This window comes from Bombus flavifrons, chromosome 7, assembly GCF_040668555.2.
Source record: "Bombus flavifrons isolate JBK064 chromosome 7, iyBomFlav1_principal, whole genome shotgun sequence".
NCBI classification, from domain to species: domain Eukaryota; kingdom Metazoa; phylum Arthropoda; class Insecta; order Hymenoptera; family Apidae; genus Bombus; species Bombus flavifrons.
In genome coordinates, this window is record NC_138448.1 from 11,838,480 (window position 1) to 11,859,897 (window position 21,418).

At 41.9% G+C, this 21,418-nt stretch overlaps 1 protein-coding gene across 6 annotated transcripts in view; it reads left to right on the forward strand.

Annotated features, from left to right (window-relative positions):
- Nucleotides 1-32: 32 nt before the first annotated feature.
- Sesn (Sestrin) overlaps nt 33-21,418 on the forward strand; it is a 147,269-nt gene continuing 125,883 nt past the window's right edge. For 3 of the 6 annotated variants that reach the window (XM_069117478.1, XM_069117479.1, XM_069117484.1), the window contains exon 1: nt 33-370. The gene's annotated coding sequence lies outside the window, so the exon portion shown is untranslated. Of the gene's footprint in view, nt 371-969; nt 989-2,132; nt 2,293-21,418 lie in introns of those variants that run through there. The other 3 variants (XM_069117480.1, XM_069117481.1, XM_069117483.1) reach the window with 3 other exon arrangements.

A 21,418-nucleotide genomic window follows, 5' to 3' on the forward strand; every position in this document is an offset into this window, starting at 1 on the left:
GCAGCGTCATCAGATGGCGGCACGTACGCGGTCGTCAAAAAGTGACAGCTCGAACTGTCAGCGGTATGCATACCGCCGCGTTTCTGCTGCAAATAAGCACTTTATAACTGATCGAAACGAGGGCTAAACCTTATCATTGAGCCTTCCGCTGTTTTAAAAGTCGAAACGGTTCACGAAAGAAGGATTAACGGTGTAAAACGTGAGACAGTGCGTGAAACGGTGGGTGAGCACGCAAAAGAGAACGGCTTGCCGGCTCGGCTAGTCTACTGGAAGATTCCATTGTGAGTGGGCTTTCAAAAAGTTTTATCTCTGAAAATCCAGTGTTTTCGTGCATTCCGTCGTTCGCCCGTAGATGAAACTCGAATGACAGGTATTTTAGCTTAATCTGTATTTAGAGGACTCGCGGACATTGAGGGTTAATCGTTTTTCATGCGATACAGCCTATTAGAAAGGTTGAGGTTACAGCGGCCGCTGGGTTCAGCTGGGCTCTCAGCTGATGAACGGACGCACCGACCGGTTCACCGTCTTTCTTTTAAAAACTGTAATTCCTTTCCTTCACCTTCGTTTCACGTTCAAATTATGTGTAGCCATCGCGATAACTCTTCAGGAGTCTCGTTTCGTGTAAATACGTGTAGTTTTCTTACGATACCGAGAGGTGCTCCGATCCCTATCTTGTAACCTCTTTCACCTTTAATTGTAACAGTCCGCGAGAGCCTTTTATTTCTTCCGATTGTTTCATCGATTTGAACTTTAATATATAGATTGTGAGTGAATTGGAAATCAGTTGTCAAATCGGTTAAATCAGTATATCTGATATACGTTCGTGACGAGTATTTTGTCAGTTCGATGTTATACATTATAAATGGAATTATATATTATGTTTCTGTACATTTTTTTTTCAAGTGTATATTAAGATCGAATGTGATGAACGACTTACGACGCTTAGTAAACAGACACGTTAGTGGATCTTACGTTCGTTATACAAATTGTGAGTGAACTGAAAATTCTTAACTGTTTATATCATGGACATGTTTAGTTAAAGATAAAATCATACATGTTTCTATACATCTCTTTTAAGTGTAGATCAAAATCGGGAGTGATGGATAAAAGCTTTGTTAAACATAGCCGAATTGAATATCCGATTAATTAAGTAACGTGGATCGTTTCGGGAATGATTTCGCGATTCGTTGAAGTCGAGATCTCTTGGATTTAAGGCGTGATCGATATCGATAAGAGCGTTTACACAAAGTATGTAAAGGGAAACGCGTTTTTCCATACAGTGGTAAAGACGAATGTCGTTGAACTGTCAGTCGGTCGGGGGTACTGTCGATCACCTGTAAAGCGACCGATGACCGTGTTTCCGCGGAATGTCGGCGGGTCACTCGATCGAAAGGAACTCGCCGATCTATCGATATGTGTATACGTACTGTTCAAAAGTAACAAATTTAATAACAAAAAAAGAAAACAAAAACAAAAGAAAAAAAGAAAAAATTGAGAGAAAGAAGAAAGTGGAGAAACACGAATGTGTAATAGTATTTTCGTGTGTGTGAAAGATACAAAAGCTCGTTAAATCACCGATGAAAAGTACGCGCGGTATGACACCGTTATTGCTTGCAAATTGACTCGGTTTTCCGTGAAGCTCCGTCGAGGTCACCGCGCCCGGCTGCAGCTGAGCTCCCAGCTGACGAATGGAGGCTGCGACCGGTTCGCCATGTTCCTTCGTTGTTTTTTTTTAAAGGCCACCTCCTTCTTTTTCCCTTTAAATCGCCTTTCACGTGCTCCGCGACCCTCCGTGCTTGTTTCTCTTTTTCCCTCTTCCTCCTCCTTCTCCTTCTCCTCCTGTGTATAACACCACCACCTCCTCTCGGCCGCTTCTTCTGCACCGTTTCCTCCTAGAAAATCGTATTGTTCGTAGTGTACGCCGTGCGCACCCGAGAACGCTCGACTTCGCCGAACCAGTTCCGAACCTTTTCTTTTATGTGTTTCTTCTTCGCGGCACGTTCAACACCGTGCGCGCTCTTCTCCGAGTCAACTACACTCTACTAGTCGGTCTCTCTGTGTCTCAAGGTGACACGTCACGGTGCAACGCGCGTGATATTTCGAGGGTGTAACGTGTTACTTCGGAAATTAGTCGGATTTCGAGGGACAGTGTCGCTACGCGGTATATAGCGATACGGTCAGCCGATGTTGTTCACGAGAATCAACTCGATTCGGGGAATTCAATGTTATTCAGAGGTCGACGTTAGTCACTTGACAATAGTGATTCATTACTCGTTTCTGAAATAATAATGAGTAGGTAGTGTTATTTATGTATCTTTATATCGGTTTAAATTTCGTTTGAGCCGTGTATCGAAAGTTACAAGTTGCTTTCCTATTATGTGACATTACCGACAGTAATAGCACGTTAAATGACTGGACTTTACTTCGTTAAGTGATTGCTATCCTCACCGGTTCTTGGAATCGACTTCGAGAAGTGTACCTCTTATGTCACGTATGTAAAATAAACAAATGTGTCAGGTATCTATAGTTTACCTCCGTTTGACGAAGAATAGAGATACTCAGGATTCCCTAGAAATTTACCTGTTTCGATAATTGGCCAGATAAGGTCGTGATCCGTGGCAAGTTAGCGAAGTACTATCGTACCATGGTCACGATGAATTATTCGTGAAGAAAGTTTCACGCAAGCTCGATACCGGAACTGTTTAGAATAGAATACAGTGAAAAAAGAAAAACAAGAGGAGGTAAAAAAGGAGAAAAAAAGTTCCTCGTTTGCAACTTACAAATGTTCACTTGCGTTTAGCATGCAAGCATATAGAAGGCTATAATTTATCGGTCGGCGAGCGTGGACCTTCCTCGCATATAATATGCATCGCTATTTAAAAGCAATCGGGTCTCGCGTGCTCGGTACGCAGCGTGAGTCACCTGGCTACGGACTCCTGGCTACGGGCTTGCTATTTCTTATTGTGCACGATTGGCTAATGAAGCAAGAGCGACACGCGGCTGTTACCGCTTTTCATTTTCTTTTTTTTTTTTTATCCACGAATCCCTGTCCCGTTGTAATAAAATTCATGTTTATACAGCGTGGTGGGGTTGCGCAGATCGCACCGACATGGCACCGCGTTTATCGTTTTAAACCGATTGTACGACGAGCCGGTTAATTGCAAACGTTGTAGTACGTCCGATAATACGGAACCCGTAGAACAATGCGACGATAATTGGTGGTAAACTGTAATGTAATTACACGAAGCTGCTGCACACCGCTCAAAATAATTAAAGGATCACCTGTTCAAATAGTGTCCAATAATGAATATACGTAATTCATTTAACCCTGTCATATTTAATTCGTTCCGTAGGGTATTCCACTTTTTTTCTGAATAAATTTATTGTGCGATAGAAATATAAATAAGGAAACAATTTTATTACACTATTAAATATTTAAAGTAATTTAAAGCTATTTTATTTATTATTATAGCTTTACTAAAATACAATAAGAGACTATTGCTAGGACTCTAGATAATTGTAATGTTTATGTTGATTGTTGTTTACGTTTGTGATTGCATTGTTACGTTCGTGAAAGTATCGAGAACCACGAACGGCGGAAATGCGATTTGTCGTGTTCCCGTCGCTTCTAGCGTTACCGGTACACTATTCTTTTGGAAATAGTGCTTTCGGTGTATAATGGATATTTGTCGAAATTCAATCGATCGAATTCATCGATTCGACGCGGATAGTCACGCTGCTGGTATTTAGTAACGCAGGAAATCGTGGAAAAAAGTGGGCTGCAGGGAACGGGATTGAATTGTTCTCTGGGCTGAACGCTGGTCTGGAACAATACGCTCGTCCAGGAGAGTCGATTGCATTTTATTCACGAGGGACCTATTCGCGACAAAGTTTTTGTCGAATGCAATCGCCTTTATTTCTATCTTCATCTCGTGGAGCATTGATACAGATGCATACACAGGATGATTGCAAGTTTCCCTATCTCTTAGCGAATAGAAACCGAATCGACGAATTCTATTTATGTTGATCAGGGAACTATATTCCAATCGAATTAAGTTGAACCAATTCAAGTTAGCTAGTAAAATTAAAAATGGGGAACGAATCGGAAGAACCAGTGCAATTTTTCATCGATTAACACAACAGATTCATCCTACCACAGACTTTTAGGCTTCATAGTTTTCCCATCGGTTAAACTCTAATCCATTAGTTCTATTATAATAAATTAAGATCTCAATGGAAAAGTAGTGTAAGTGTACCTTTGCAAAAATAAGATAAACACAAAAAGTGATACATAATATCCTCATTTATCTAGTGAATTTTGTTACGAATTTACAAATCTTTACGATCGGATATAGTAACATATCTTAATGTTTCGAAACATACAGATTTAACTTTACATTCGGTTTTCTCAGAGTTAAAGATTTTATCATCGATCATGAATCGATTTTAGCTCCGATTTTAACGATAGATGAAAGTTCAGGTTCATCGGAGACTCGCTATCGATCGCGTTATCGGTTATCAAGTTCTCGGACTCACGCAGCGATATCGATTGCGCTTTTCGAATCGTGAAACGCGATTATTCAATCTCAAATGACACACTATTGCGCGAACGTCTCTTGTGCGCCTCGCTGTCTACGAGTGGCCGTAGTAACCCCAGTGTTTCTCAATTGGAGGGGACGTTCATATTGGCAAGTTCCTCGGTGGTAAATTATTACGGTCCACTCGAGCCTTTGGGCTTCCACCATCCTCGATATACATAGTTGAGATTCGATATCACATACAGCCGGCAACGAGATTGATTTACGCTGGTGACCATAGGTAGGTAGCTTCGGGACCACTTTTATTTATCCTTCGATCGGATCGTGAGCCTTCGGTTATTTGTGAATACTTTTTTATACAACGATATTGAATTTATTTATTTATCTAATGAGTTGAAGCTTTGGAGTACCTAAACCTTTAGTGTACATGAAACTTAGAAATATACACAAAAAAGAATACTGCCTGGAGATAGCATTAGAATTGAAAATCAACTCGTAGAATTTATTCACTCACATTTATTAACAAAATTACGGTATAAAATAATATTACGGTTAATAAAATTAAATTAACTGCTACAAATCTTGTGACTTATTGAAAAAAGATGATATCCTAAACTAGGCAAAAATGTAAATAAATTACAATACTATACAATTTCGGGACTTATAGTATGATGAAATTACATAAGGCTCAAAGTAGAAGCATCGCGGCAAGATAACGAGGCTAAGAATCTGTGGATCTTATAAAAGATCTAGCGTACGAATCAATCAAATGGAATTCGTTCGATCGATATCGTGCAAGTATGTTTCTTTTCATTGACTCGTATCTAGAGTCAGACCCGTTAGGTTTGCTTAAGCAAATCACGGTCCCTTTATACGGTCCCCGGTGGCTCGTCGATACGCGCGTTAAAGTCATGTCAAGTGGAGATCGGGTCTACACTCACTCGGTTATAGGAGTTAGGCTTCGAGGTACTTGGATTTTCGAAAATAAAATTTACGGTCGTTGAACTTGATCAACGAACAGGTATAACAGTGTTACGTTAGCCGACTAGTATTTTGCTTCGTTAACTGCCCGTTTATATCCCCATCGCTTCTTGGAACTAACCATTAGCATTACGTATGTATAAGGTATAATACCATTCTTGTAAATAGCAAAAGATAGCAAACAAAGATCGTATCCTTAATTAATGAAATTTGTTGAAGCAATTACTGTTTCTCGCGTTTAATACTCTCTAAGATATAACTGCAAAATTTAAATAGATACGTGATACTTGTTATCCTTCTACGCATTTCTTAAAGTAAAACAGTTTTGTTCTATAGGTGGTTTATGAAATTTATATGACAGTACTGTGTGTAAAATAGATGGTCGTAAATGCGTCAGATTTTCCTATCTACCTAGAATTACATCTTCTACAATTGACCGGATAAAATTCTCGTAATACTGATGATCAGTTAACGCGGCATGACCGTAGAACATTGACAATGCATACGGCAGGATATCGCGATGGTTGGGCCGATTATTTTCGCTTGAAATACGAATAACACGCCCGTTCCATTCGAATTCGTTTCGTTTGAGTTGCCTGGAAAGACTATTTTTCGCTAGTCGGGAGCTCGGTTTGCTCGTCGTTTCCGATTCCTGTCTCATCCGCCCCTTGGAAATTTCGTTCCGTTCGAACGACGATCGGTCTCGCGTCTTTGAACGCGAAAACGCGTTCCGTTCGGTGCTTCGGAAAGTCGAAGGACCTTCGCCGGTCGTTCGGGTCATTTCATTCTCCCCCCTCTCTTGCTGGAAACACGTGGATACGAATTACAGCGGGGTCTCGATTGACTGGCTTAATCGGGACCGAGGTAGCCCGGTTAAATTGAGGCTCGCGAAATTACCTAACTCAGGCCTGGGGTGGATTAAAAATTGTTATCTGATACGCGCCCCTTTATCGTCGTGCGTTCAACTTTTTTATTTGTTCCAGTTTATATTACTTAACGCGTGGGCTGCGACAAGAATTCTTTTTTAATTACAGGGCCTTGTTTTATACATAGAACGAACGCACAACAGCGTTTATGTAATTTAAATGTTTCATCATACAGCGTCTCTGGTAAACCCAATATCGATCACGAATAACGATTACTCATGACGGTCAACATGTTACGCAAAAATAAAAAAAGAAATAAGGAAGAAAAATGTTATCGGTTACTTGAAAAATTGCATCGTCATGTGCGTTTTATTACCGTGTAAAAAAGGCCGACCTTGAGATGACATCGGTGACTTCATCCGAAAAACGACCATCACTTTGTCATTTACCGTATAAGTATAATTGGGTAACGATGATGTTCTTGGATAACGATGCCGAGATTTAAATTAGTAGGAACGACGAGGCAAAGAGAGAATCGAGCGGCGCGTACCTTTTCCAAAACGCGCACATCTTTTTAATCACGCATTCTCTACGTATGCGCATGGAAAGGTCGTTAAAAGAAACTCTGTTCGCTCGTTGTTTCTCGTTTTAACGAGCAGAAAACGAAAAAAAGAGAGAGGAAAACTAGGAAAGATCGCACAAGCCTTGACATTGACGTTTTTTCCATATTTTTTTGTTTAGTCTGTCTCGTCATAATGAGTTTACAATTGTAGCCAATTGAACTGGTTGATGGCAGAGAGGAGCGGCCGTAATAAATGTTAACTCTTTGTTTGCTTTAAAATTAGACTCGCTTTAAATCGCATGCTCGCAAGGTAGAAATTTTCGGAGGCTGTCGGCGTGTCCGAGCTGCCGGCGCCATTAAACGATTTCCGGGGTACCTCCGATGTTTTTTGTTTTACAGACCGCCGGGTAGATGCATTCCCGTTGCATATTTATTAGACGTCACGCCCGATAACAATCGGTCGATTGTTTAATTCCTCGTATACGACGCCGGCTTCTCTTTGCGCAGCGGTGTATGATTGTTCGCTCAAATACACGTTCTTCTCTTTTTTCTTTCTTTTTCTCAAATTCAGGATACACACTCGCGTACACATACGGTGGTTCACGAAAATATTCGGACGTAGGAAACTTTACCATATATACTTCATCGTATACGTGTCACATAAAACATTTTTAAATTGTTGAGAAGCTATATAGAAGTTACAAGATATTTGTTATACGTTAATATAAATAGCTATCTTATGTATAGTGTATTAAGGATATTTTCATGAAATATTTTGTAGCTTCAAAGTGATAGTCGAGTCTCATTACAATGCTAATTAAATTGCAAAATGTTTCGTAAACGCATAATATATTCATAAAAGATTTCTACAAATGTTGGGATATTTTTATGAACTATTGTATGAAGATCGCGATCATATAAGAGCTCGTGTGAATTTCTTTCTACTATAGGTACGCGGGCTTTTGAAGTGCAAGAAAAATAGCCTCAGTTACAATGGGTAATTTTCGTGCCACGGGTTCATTTAGATGAAGAGATTGCGCTCTTAAGTGCTCTCTTTCTCTCTCTCTTTCTGCTCTCTGGCGATACTCCAACTACGGGATTTAGCTAAGTTGAATCTATCCTAGATCAACTGTGGAGAAACCATCTCGTAAACAGCTAGAATATTTCCTCGTTCCTCTTCTTCCGCGGAGAAACCATCTCGTAAACAACTGGAATATTTCCTCGTTCCTCTTCTTCCGTCTACGCTCATGACCTATCCCCATGTGAATATTCTAGTACCTATAGATCATCTTGATCACGAACTACCGCAGGGTCATGATATAATTTATGACGTTCGAGACGTTGACCGCGTACACAAAGTCGAGCACGCGAGTTTCTGATTACTAGACGCGTATGTACCAAGCGTCGTGAACTTACACCGCGACTTTTGCGAGATTCGAATCGTTCCCGGTTGGTACGCAATCTTGCCACGACACGTTTAGCCGTGGCAAGAACTTGGAATAGGGCTTGTTACCCTATTCGTGCTCGCGACAGCCTGAAAATACCGTCGCTCAAAGTTTCCCTCTAAGCCTTTAACGAAGTTAAACTTCGTTCAACTTCGTTGCTCTTCTGCTGCCGCTGCAGCACCTTTTTTTCTATGTTCAACGAATATAGGGTGTTTCAGACTTTTTCTAGTCAAACTATATTTTATAGGTACGAATGATATAAAAATATTATATGAAGATAGCAGATTCGAAGCTTCATTACCAAGTTGTAATACGTTAATATTGTAATAGAAAAATAAAGGACGTGTTAACAAAGCTGTAGTTTTTATGCTATGATAAAATCCTTTGATAGGCTCACAATCGACGTAATTACTAATCATTAGTTAGACGTTCATCGACAGAAGATTGATAGTGGTAAGAAATAATATTTATTATTCGACGAAGATGGATTCAACTTCGTCTCAAATGATCAATGGATTCTCCGTATTAACTTATCGCAATAATGAAGACTAAGGTTTTATTTTTCCTATAATTTTTTGATAAAACCTTAAACGACCTATGTCCGTGTAATATTCTTTTCTCGTTTATACTCCTAAAATGTCCCGACAAAGTTCAGTCGAAAAAAACTGGAACACCCTATATTATCGTACAGGTTTCTCTCTAGCGTAGAATTCGCGAGCTCGACGTATAGAAAAGGAACAACGGTTAAGAAAAAAGAATCGTACGTATGGATGGTACGTGGGCGCGGTACGGATCACGTGCACAGTCGGCTCGTAAAATATCAGGGTCGTGCGAAAATTTCCGCAACTCTTCTCGATGTTTACAAGCGATCGTCGATCTTCCGTGTCCTTTCTCACGGGTCCGCGGCGAGAATAGGTGCACCGCAGGTTTCTATGCGAGTATTATGCGCGGAACGGGAGCGATGTTACACGAGCGAAGAAATAGTGAACTGTGAAAAACCTGTTCTCTTCGAAAGCTCGAGTCGATCTACGTTTTTATGTGGCTGACCCTTTACTAACGCCAAACTGACCTTCTCCTCCGACGCGTCTATCCATTAGCAACGGGACCGTTTTGCGAATAACCATCCTGTTACTTCTTGATACTCGTATAACATGTACTTCCTTCGTTCGCTACAACTTGGATGGAGTTTGTTCTGCAAGTGGTTTTTAGCGTAGGCGTCTAGTCTCGAAAGACGTTTCGAAAGATGACTGCTTGTTTTCGATGCTGTAGCTTGAGTAATTGCTTCGTGCTTCAACCTATTAGAGCACGTTACTCGTGTGCCTCAAGTTTTACCCGACGTTTCCCAAACTTTGATGTATGTATCGGGAAACGAGATTGTTTGTAAGAATTCCTAACGCTCCGTTCAAATTAATCAAGTTGTTTGAAATGAAGCGTCTTGAAATTACTATAGTAGCGAATCTATCGTTTTGTTATGTACGGAATACGAACCTGTTACTTGCTTGAGTTGCAGGTTTTCATCTTCGTCATAAGCTCGTTCTTATTAGTCAAGTCACTCGACTTCGAGTTATCTGAAACCGTTTTACAAAACGTGAATCTGTTCTTTCAATTGTTTTGGAATACCTAATTTCTAAAGCCTTAAGCGAAGTTGAAGTATTTCATTTACATCGAAACGACTTCAAAGCAACTTGACTTATATGTACAGAAACTTGAAGTAGAGTTATTGAACTCAAACGTCTTGAATTCGAAAGCGACTTGTCTAATCCGAACGAGACTAGAAGGTGAGTCATATTCCGGAAAGCGCGGAAGTAGAAAAAGTCGGTCTGACCGTCTGATCGCTTCGTAGTCAATTTACTGTGCCTTCAACTTTGATCGTCTTTACGATCGGTCCGGTTGAATTGGCAACAAAATTGGCAGAACGATCGAGCTGCGTTACCGTTATCGAAATGAAGCGGTCGCTACTGAACGCAAAATAGGAAAGTGGATGGTGCATGTTCGCGTGGCGTACAGAAGCTGCAGGCGTAGTCGGTGAACTACGAGGTTGTTGCACGGTCAACCTCTGTATCGTACTCTACACAGTGGTATCACACACTGTTGTTACCTAGCACCCTTTTTGCAAACATATCACCGATCGTTTGTTTTCTTCGGGGCCGCGCGTACTAACTTTCGCGTTATTATATCCCCTTTGCGCACTATGCAGCACGCTTTCTTATTTTAAATTTTGTTCGTTCGTTTTATTTATCATTTCGAAACCGTACGGGATGTTAACTCTTCTTACGAGTTTCTTTTTTGCGCTCCTCTGACCATGGTCGAAAGATCGCGCTTGAAATCCTCTTTTTCCTCTCCAGGGATAACGCCGCGATCGCGCGCATTGACCCCTCTATTTTCTCGTTTTGCAATAGCGCGAATCGCGCAACGTGTCGCAGGTTTATAATGGTTGCGCATCTCCCACCTTTTCGTCGAGAGCTATCCGTTGAGTGCCGAGTTTTCTTCGACTTTGCCCCCGCCTTCTTTTTTATCCCGGCGAGTTTCTCGGTCAGCCAACGAGCACAGCTGATGGCGGGAAGATACTATATAATTAGAAAGTATACGCGTAGCCATGTGGCTCGGTTTAAGGTGGAGTCTGCAAATACGTCTTGCAAATCTGCCGAGAGAAGCGACTAGGCAGAGTCGTTAGCGGTTTACTTATTTGCACTTTTAGCTCGCTTCTTCCGTTTACATTTTTCCCTCGTTCTCCCTAGCCATCGTAACTGGCTACAGAACTACGGCCTGCGCCCGTTTCTTTCCGTCGTTGATTCACAGTCTAACGATACCGGTCCCCGCGCGACACGTGCGTCCGAGATCTCTCTCGCGTGTAATTTAAAACGTCGAGAGATTGATATTTTAACACCCTGTGTAGTTTGCGTTTACCAGGCCGCTTTGCAACGTACACACACGTTTTACCTGCGCAGGGATAGAAAGATTCGCGTCTCGATTACAGGGGCCGATGAGCACGTTCGGTCGATTTGACTTAGCTAGGCGAAAAAGGGGTGTCTCGAGGAGTCTGGCCGAAGCTTAGGTAGGGGAGGCTTTCGATGCGGTTTGATCCTCTCTGTCTACCACGAAAGTTGCGCAGGTTCGTCCCGCAGGACCGTTAGTTACTTAACGTTGTGAAGACCGAACGAAAATGAGAAGGGACAAAATCAGTGCGTAATTAGACATCGACAGACGGTTGGTCTGCTCTCGGTGGTTCCTCTCGATGGTTGGATGTCAGCAGGCTCGTCGAACATCACGGTAATTCGATCGTTCATCGGGTTGATTACGAATTGCAGTCGATCGGATTCTTGGTGTTCCTTGATCGTTGAGAGTGAAATAGGTGAGTTTCTTTTAACCGGAATACTTTTCGGGCTGATTCGAGGAGATTAGAGAGGGAAATAATTCTGTTTCGGGAAAATACCGGTGCTGTGTCGCGAACGAGGACAAATAGTTTACGGTAATTCAGGTAACGCGCAGATGGTCGGGCAATAAAAGTAATGGACTACCTCTCTTAAGTGGCGCTGCACGAAGAAAAATAGAAATTTCTTTCAAAAAGTGCTTTAGAGATAATAACGTCAAATCAAAAGTATGCTTTCTTATCTTACGTACGATGACTGGCGAAACAATTTGAACACTTACCATAATAAATTTTTATGAACTTATTATATCCTTTGTACAGAACTTTTCAGAATTTCATTAGCATTGTAAAGTGAATTTTCGCCGGTATGGAGCGTGTCTTTTTGTCTCGTTATTTACGATTCTACGATAAGTAAATAGTTGTTCGTCATGATTTACGATGAAGTACACTTCGGTCTGGTCGACCGTTGCGCGAGTGCATCGGCTCGGTGTGTTCCTCGCGCGCATTATACAACGAAACGCACTATTCACGCGTGTAACACTCGACACTCCTCCACTCTCTTTCTCTCCTTCCGTCTCTCCTCTTTGCTCGATCTCTGGTCCCCCGATGAACCACGTTTTCGCTTTTCAAACATGCTTCGAGCATTACCGCTCCGTCGTTGCGTGCACATTGCGCCAAGAAAATAGGGAGGAGCCATTTTGTCTCGATGATTTACATGAGATCTTGGCGACTCCTCCGCGCCCGCGGAATTGATATGCACGCGTGCACACCCGCGTGGTACGCGAGTTGCACCATGCACCAAACGTTCCGCATCGTCTTTGCTTGCTCGCTTGTTCGCTCGCTTTCGCGTAGGTGACCCGCGTGTAACACCGCGTGTCCCAGGTCATTGTGCCATTTTCTTTTTTAGCAACGTTACTGCACCAACACGAAAAAGGAATTGCTGTTTACACGGTTTGCTGCCAGCAAATGTTGTTCCTCTTCGCTTCTAGTCTTCATCGTTCGCTGTCTAGATTTCAAGTGCAGATTGTCCGCGCCTGAGGTGCCGTAACACTCTCCGATTTCTATTAATCCCATCGCAGATTTTACCGTTGCTATATACCGAATTCCATATGGCACACCTCTCTTCCCTCGCATCGTTCTTTTTCTCTTCTTTGGCTCTACGTCTGGTTTTCTCAGGCTATCGTTAATCATTTCGTTCGTAGTCGGTGGTTATCGGACTTTGGAGAAGCAACGTTTGACCTCGCGATCACCTGTGCGGAACACGCGATCATTAAGCGCGTTCCTTTCCCTCTCTCCTGTGATCTCCGCCGTTTCTTCCTTCCCATTGCTCTCTTTGTTGTTAGGTGAAACGAAAATGTAACCTTGTAGTCGTAATCTGTAAACCAAAGAGGACTTTGAATTTTTTGCGTATAAGGAATATAAGGACTGTTCATTGGGTTTGTGGTTTTGGGATTGTTCCTTGGGGTCGCGCGTTGGACGAGATACACGGTCGAACATCGGAACCCATACGGTCGATAATCGTAGCCGGTCCCTACGTGCCATTGTCTCCGGATCCTTCTCTGCTCACAGGCTGATTAAAATTCATAGAAAGTGCAAATTAACCGTGACGCTTACGGCCAGGTGTTCCTGTGTGCGAGGCAAGGATTCCATACGGATCCGATAGCCCGGTCGAATGCGTGACTAAACCTTCGTCCCCGTGCACGTTCGCCAGCTCGACCGTACGTGTTATGACTCTATTCGCCCACTTACTGGTCAGTGACGTTTGCGAGTCGTAAGATCGCGGCCAGTTCTGGCACGATTTACGAATGTTATATAACCAGGCTGGTCGAGACGCGTCAGTACCGCTGTCACGAATAATTATCTATAATTAAATGACGTAGCCCGCGTTGGATCGGTGAATTTATTTCGAATCCATTTGCCCGTCCATCAATGACAACAGCCAGATGCCAGTAATTTCGTTTCGAATGGTTTCGTTTTTATTGGAACGTGCAGCGTGTTTATCGAGATCCGCAGTATATTCTTGCTGATCGTGCAAGCGTTCCACTTAACGCCTTCTTTTATTCCTTCGGAACTTTGCTCGTGTTTCGAGCCGTGTAAAATCATATTAGCCGGGTTTAAACGTTTCGGTACTCCTTTTGAATACGCGTAGACCATCAGCATTACCAGCAGCAAGGTTTCTTCCTGTTTTTTATATTCCTTTTTTAATCTCTAACCCACATTGTCGCAGCGTTAGCTGGCTGACTTCGTAAACTAGCTACAACCTTGCACAAAGAACGGATCGCTATAGTAATCTTTCCTTGGGACAACAATGGCGTAACCATGTTCTCTTAGCTACGCTCATTTCGACAAAGGGTTCGTTAGTTTCGTAAGCAAATATTTTCTCAGGTTTATCTGCGACAGCGTTAGTTCTATGATAACGCAGAGACTCGTCGTGTAAAGCGACTGCTACTTAAGGAATATCCTATTCTCGTTGCTCAGGTGATCTCTTTATTGCGAACGAGTGGATTAAGCAAACGAATGGCGGCTCCTTTCGGCTGGTTGGTAACGACGAATATATCCACCGATAAGGATGTATCAAGATCGTTCTTAATATGTAACAACTTTTATATTCGAACTCGAGTCTCGTCGTTCTCCTTTTCTTCTTCTCGCGTGCGCCATGAAACGAAGACACACGTTATTGCACGGTTGTAGCTCGTGCGAGATCACGCTGCAGATTTCTCCTTGGCAATCAGGGTCGTATTCCGCCTCCTTCTACGTGACTATCTCGAGCGAAGTAGCCTTGTTTCCGCCTCGTCCCTCTCGCCGCGTATTATACTATTACCTATCTCGCTAGCTGTTATGCAGACTCGACGTTAGACCGGTCAGTAGCGTGTTCGATCCGTGAAATTTCGTCCGCCGACTCAAAGGAGAAGCGTTCAACAAGTGTTGCACGCAAGGAATGGAGCACGGCATGTCATATTGTTACGGAGCAATGTCGTTGCACGGATTACTCGATGTTTCGAACGCCAGACGAGATCTGGCCTTGCCTTCCGGATAGAGAGAGAGAAAGAGAGAGAGAGAGAGAGAGAGAGAGAGAGCAAACTTCGTCAAACTACTTTATCTAACGATGTAACCTTCGGTTAACCTAAGTTGTATATTCTGTACGAAAAAGAAAACGAGGTCCGTAAATTTTCCGAATATTCTAATTCGTTTTGTGAGAAGTTAGAGACTGTAAATTAGATCTCGACAGCTTGGAGATTTTCATTAGACTTCTAATCCTGGACATCTTTCTTTGTTAATTTGCAAGCTCGTTTATAATAGAAATCATTATTATATTATATTTAAATTATAATTATATATTCTAATTAAATCGTTTATTAATATAAACTTTAATACATCGATTGTGGCACGATTAATTGGAACAGCAACGTAGGAGTCCGCAAGAAATTTCTGTCATTGTCAAGGTATAAATATCGATTAGAAGTTTTGGAGTATTTTTGTCCCTTTCGCGAAAGTTTAAAGATTTAATGCGACGTTTGTGGCGAACTTAAGAGGATCAACGACGTCGAGCCTACAAAATTCTCAAGCAGAATGAGACTAATGTTCAACAAGTGTTGCATACATAGCCTGGAAAGCATACGTTACAATGGTACGCGGCCCATTAGTATCCCGTACATCTGTTCTGTTCCGAATGGAGGGCGTATAGCCGGGAAATGGAAGGCAGCGATATTAAGTACATTATTTTAGGTCCCGTTTCTCTTACTTGTTATGCCGGTGCCGTGCGACCGACACTCGCTATATGTATACTTCAGTTGCATTTGCTACGAACACGCTCGAAACACCCATGGTCATCCACATGGCGTTAAATCCATAAAATTCAATTTACCTCCCCCTCTGATTTGGGAATAACGTTCAACAAGTATCGCGTGCAAGAATATCGTACGTTCAGCATCGCGACGCGGATGTAATTTTAGGTTAATGAAAAGTGGGAATAGGTGGTTATATTAAGGACATTATTTCCAGTCTCGTTCGCGTTGCCTCGTTTGCCATATCTGTGTGCTACGCACAGGAACATTAGTATTTTATTTTCAAGACATTGAATACTATGGCTATTAAAACTATGAGACTTGTACGAAAGAAATCAAAATGAAGTTTGGCGTTTTAATTTGCCATACTTTATTGCAACTATTTTAATAATAGCGTTAATAATAGAGCTATCGATTATTGAAGTATGAAACTCGTATCGAAAAGATCAAAAGCGAACTTAGTGTTTTAATTTATGATAAGTTTAACATCAGAACTTGCAGTTTCCAGAGTATAGAACTTATACCAAAAAGATCAAAGTGAAAGTCGACGTTTTAATTATTCGCGAGTGGTTCAACACTAAAAGTATAAAACTTGCATCAAAGGAATTCAAATGCAAGGTGTATGGAAAAATATATGATTCAAGTTAAGCCATATACTGTAACAAGCATTCCGCAAGATTCTAAATCCCTGTATGCATATTTATAAAATTTTTACGATAAATTACGAGCCCGGATATTAAATACGGTTCTTAACGTTAAATCCATCAAATCGTACGAGCATTACGTTCTCGTGAAAATCTCAGAGAGTAATCGAAATAGCAATGAATTATCGAGTTTCTCCGATCGTCGATAGTGGAAAGCATCTAGCAAAGGAAAACGTTAGGTGAAATCGTTAGGCAAATTATTAGGAATCCTGCTGCGAGATTTCTTATCGACTCTTCATTATGAGAATCTTGTGTAGCATGTAGCAACGATACAACGCGAATGAGAAACATTGTAGCCACTGATAGAAATTACTCGATACCTGATCTTCGTGTAACTTCAGCCATGTTATTTTCAAATGGTGTAGTAAGCAAGTTTTATGTTATATTGCAACAACTGTACAACGTTTCGGGGCATCTTGAACGATCCGCGATGCGCGTTGATTAACATAAGTGTTGCATGGTTGGTATATTGTACGGCGTTTGTGAACGAACATTTCGATCGATTCGAACCGCGGTGTTGTTTCGTGATATTCAGAAAGACTTATTTGTATTGCGCAATCTGGTAAGATGGAAGGTTCGTTTGACTCAACGTCTTCGATCAACAACGTCGTTTGCAACACCTCGTAGATCGCCTACTGGATAATTCAAGTTTAAGTATCGTAATTAAGTTATATGAAATTTAATTTGTTTAATTAAATTAAATCTCTGTACCGTCGTAGCTACGTTTTAATACGATTATTATATTTATCGCAAGAGAAACTATCAAACTTTATCTCGCAATTATCATCCACAAAGGACGACAATTATATTAATCTACAATTTTATCAATTCCATCACAGTAATCGAATTATCCGATAACGATCATTCAGGCCGTCTGATTAATGGTGTATTTATGAATCATCGAAACGAGAGTGATTAATTTGGTGAGGAAAGGGGCTCGTCGTGAGTGTGATTCTCGGTTTAGCGTTGGTAACCGGGTGTTATCGCGGGTGTCTCGCGTGTCGCAAGGTCGTAACGCCGACTCGGCAGTTTTGCAATTTGCGTTAAGCACGATGGCGAGCGAGCGTAACAACGCCTCGCATTTAGCAAGCTTTTTGTCGTGAACCATTATCGGCTGGATCGATCCGTCGGACACATTGTGATTAGTTTCGTTCAGGTATCCACAGGTGAACCCTGCTTCGGGCTCTGAATTGGCAATACGTGTATCGAGCGATTTTAGAAACATAGTTCCACTTCTATAATACATATAATACATATATTTATATGTATAATAACGATTTCTTCTAATCTCGGTATCAAAAGCGGTCGTAAACCGGCTTGGTTGTCGTAAATTTAGCGATGCATCAGTTAATCGGCTTCGGCTGCTCTCGGTTGGATACATGTTTGTTATACCGCAAGAAATTACCACTGGAAAGGACTCTCCCTGCTGCTTTGACCGTGTTCAGGCTACTACGATTCTATCCAGAATCCACATAGAATTACGTAACAAGGAAATTAGATAGCACATCGACAGGATACAGCTGCCGTGTGTTGGTCCGCTTATTGGTTTCGAGAAGCGAAACGGGTCTCGTTAATACGAGAAACCCATTACGCTGTAACTTATTTACCTGAACAACGAGGCCTGGTTCGAGGAATATTCCACGTGAAACGCCGCGACCAGCGATGTATAATGTTTTCCCACAATCCGACGAGGGCCCCTGCTGTCCGATCCAACTGCACGATACATTTCGGTGTCGAGGATCGTCGAACGCGTCAAGGTGGATCACGCGATCCATAATTTGCTCAAAATCCCATCTCTTTTTCTTATCCTTCTTTCCTTTCTTTTTCAATCTGTTTTAATGCAGGCGAATTATCCGTGAATTTTGTTTATCGCATTATCGAAGGCCAGATACATACGTAGCTGCGATGTGCTGGTTAAAACGGACGATCGAGCGCAACGCGATCGAATGTCGAAACCTGTGATACCGGGCGGCAGTTTATAAATATGCGATCAGAGAAATTGCATTTTCTTCGTTGCGTCACGATGCACCAAGCGAGCGTCTTAACGAGCCGCCACAGTGATCCGCGATAATTCTTTACGGTGCATGATAATTACATGCGACGGACTTGATAATAAGCACGGTTAATAAAAAATATTATCTTTGATTCTTCGTATGAAAACATTTCGAAAATAAAAAGAAGAGGTAGTTGGACATCGGCACTCAGCTCTTACATCACGAATAACTCTCAGGTGTCGGTAGACAAAACGGTGCATGTATTTCAATCGTGAGTCCCGTGGCGAACCCGATCGTTTTGATTTATCCTGATTTCATTAAATTCTAATGGCCGCTGGCACGTGAGACGATCATTTTATCGCCCCTTATATCCGCGAGGCCCTGACCATCCTTATATCTCGAAGACAAAGTACACGTATCAGAAATGCATAGCAACGTGCACCGGCATACGGTAGCACGGCACGACATTAATAATTCATAGCGGTGCGAACGGGGTAGAGTTAGGCTTTGGGGAATTATAAATATTTAGATCGTTCTGGAGATCTCCGCGAAGAAATGCTGAAACGCCGTTTTCTACCCTTTCTTCCGTGCTTTCCTTTTCTCCCTCTCTCTCCTTGCTTTTTTCGTTTCCATGCCCGATAAACCTCGCCGTTATGCCGTGGATACATTGTGCGTGCGTGACTATACTCCTTCTTACTCCCTTATATCCTGATTATCGATCTTCTTCTTCCTCTCGTAAGAACGTCGAGCTGCAGCCGGATTTTTACTCGTTAAATGTAAAATGATACAAAATGCCCGGAGATTACACGGAAAGAACACGATAAGTCATATTTCTTATCTTTTGCAAGAAAGTTTATTGATCATTCAGTAAGTATGACGTCCGTCGATCACATGCCATGAAAATTGTTTTTACATTTGGTTTTTAAATTATAGTCGTATTTTGATCTATTTTTCGTTACGCAGTTCTGTTCATGAGTTTTGTCCCGCGAACGATCTCTCGAAATGGCATCGGCCTACCGAGAATCGAGAAAGGACGCGCGCATATTAAAAATCGGAAACGATGAACGCGGCTGTTGTTTGGCGTATCGAGTACCTACGATCGATAGTCCGGGGGAAAAGGCCTTCGAGTGGATCTCGGAAAGGAGAGGACTAGGAAGTGAAAAAAAAGGAAAAAATGGGCATTGTGCGGGGGAACTTCAGCGGGACAGAATTACCGAGTCGTGTACCGGGAAATGATCCGCCACAGGCGTTCTCCGCACTTTACGCAATAGGAAAACGCGCGTTACTGGCGCATTTCGGTGCGTGGGATCGAATTCTTTGCTGTGGGAGCTTTTTATTACTCGACTAATGCCGCGACTAGAACCCGGCGATTTACGCAATTCCGCTTTGTACAAAGTGGAACGCATCTTATCTGCTTAGAAACTACTACTATTTTGTTGCATCGTGCCTGAACACATGTTTAGGGCAGAGTAAAGTTATTCCAGGTAGGATATTTAAGTCGCGCTATGTAATTTGCCGTGAAACTCGTGAATTTTAAAATACTATCTTTTCTTGTTTCGTTATATTATCCTTAAGATGTTGCGACTGATCCTTTCGCCCTCTTTGCTCTTGCTTTTGTTTTTTCACTTATTTGTTATTCATCCACCGTATATCGATTAGTGACAAGCTACAGCTATACCTCGACCTTACTTTCGTCTTATTTTATTTCGTCTTACTTCGTTACTTTTTCACGACGTATTTTATTTAAGTCATTATAATGAAGACCCGTAATTATTAGGATTTTCAATCCATCCTGACATTATATACAATATGCGGTAATATACATGTTCCCGATTACCAGGGGTGTGTTCAAACTATTATCTTTATTAGATATTAAAGAAATTACCTGACAGGTGATTACTACACGATAGGAGAACAGGTTTTATTGTTGGATCAGCGTTTTTTCGATATCGGGCTACTCCACATTGACGTGTTCCAATCACAGCTGTAATGCGGTGAAATCGACGTCGACTTTCTTCCGTTGAGAACAGCGAATGCACCCCTTTTTATCCTCTCCACGACACCGGTGGGCTCGTTCTCTCCCCTTCTCGATAAGTTGCAGCGTTCACGCGACCTCTCTTATTTCCTGACCCCGGTAGCCTTGACCTAGACCTTCTCTCGCGGGGGTCGATCAATCAATGAGAAGACTGGCGCAGCCTGACATCGACTAATTGCGTAAATGGTCCGATAGCAGTGTTTGTTCCAAGTATTTCCAAGCTGAATCGTGCAGGTCTATGAAACTGTTTTGCCTCATGAAATTTTTACGTTGGCTAAGTCACGATCAGAATGGTTGGATCGATCGACGTTCACAACAGCGATGTTCCATCGACGTTTACAACGACGATGCAAATCGGCGCGTAAATGACGATCAATTCGTAGCGTTGAAACGAGAGCTACGATGAACGAGTAGCATCGAGATCTAAACGGTAACAAACGATTCGAGCAGGAATTAACCGATACAATGCGACGCTGATTACGCGGTTGAAGTTTAGTACTTCTCGGCAGGGTTACCGGCTTTCAATTGTTCGTTGCGTAATGATTCGATCGACGATAATCTGCTCGCAGCTCGCGGCCGCGAGGAGAAGTGCTTCCCTATTAGCTTTCGGTTACGTTGCGAGCGCGTTACCTTTGCCTCCGATGGATATTAAGTCGATCGATGACGATTAAGCTGTCGGGTAAATTGAAATTCAATAAGCGGCCACCGTCAAATCAATAGTGGAACGGGAAGCTTTCGTTGTTCCGATTCATTTGCATTTTGTTCAACTTCTCTGCCGTTCCTATTTAAATATCCATTAACACGTTCTATGTTTCGTGGGTCACTCGTGATCCATGATCTTTTCTCCGAGTTGTTTGCTTGTGAGACGAAACTAAATTACGTTAATTATTGCGATATATTGTACATTAACGTTTTTCTTTGCAATAATTACACTACGTTCGTACCAATTTATGTTACCCTAAACACGATTAAAAATTGCAACACAAATAAAGATTTATTGATTTATTGGTCGATTAAGTAAAGGTAATTTGCGCTCTAAGTATTATAACGAGTAGTTTGAACGATTTACACGTTATAAGCCTTCTATGCATATTTACGCGTTGAAATTTTTCCTAAAAGTACGAACATCCGCGATGTA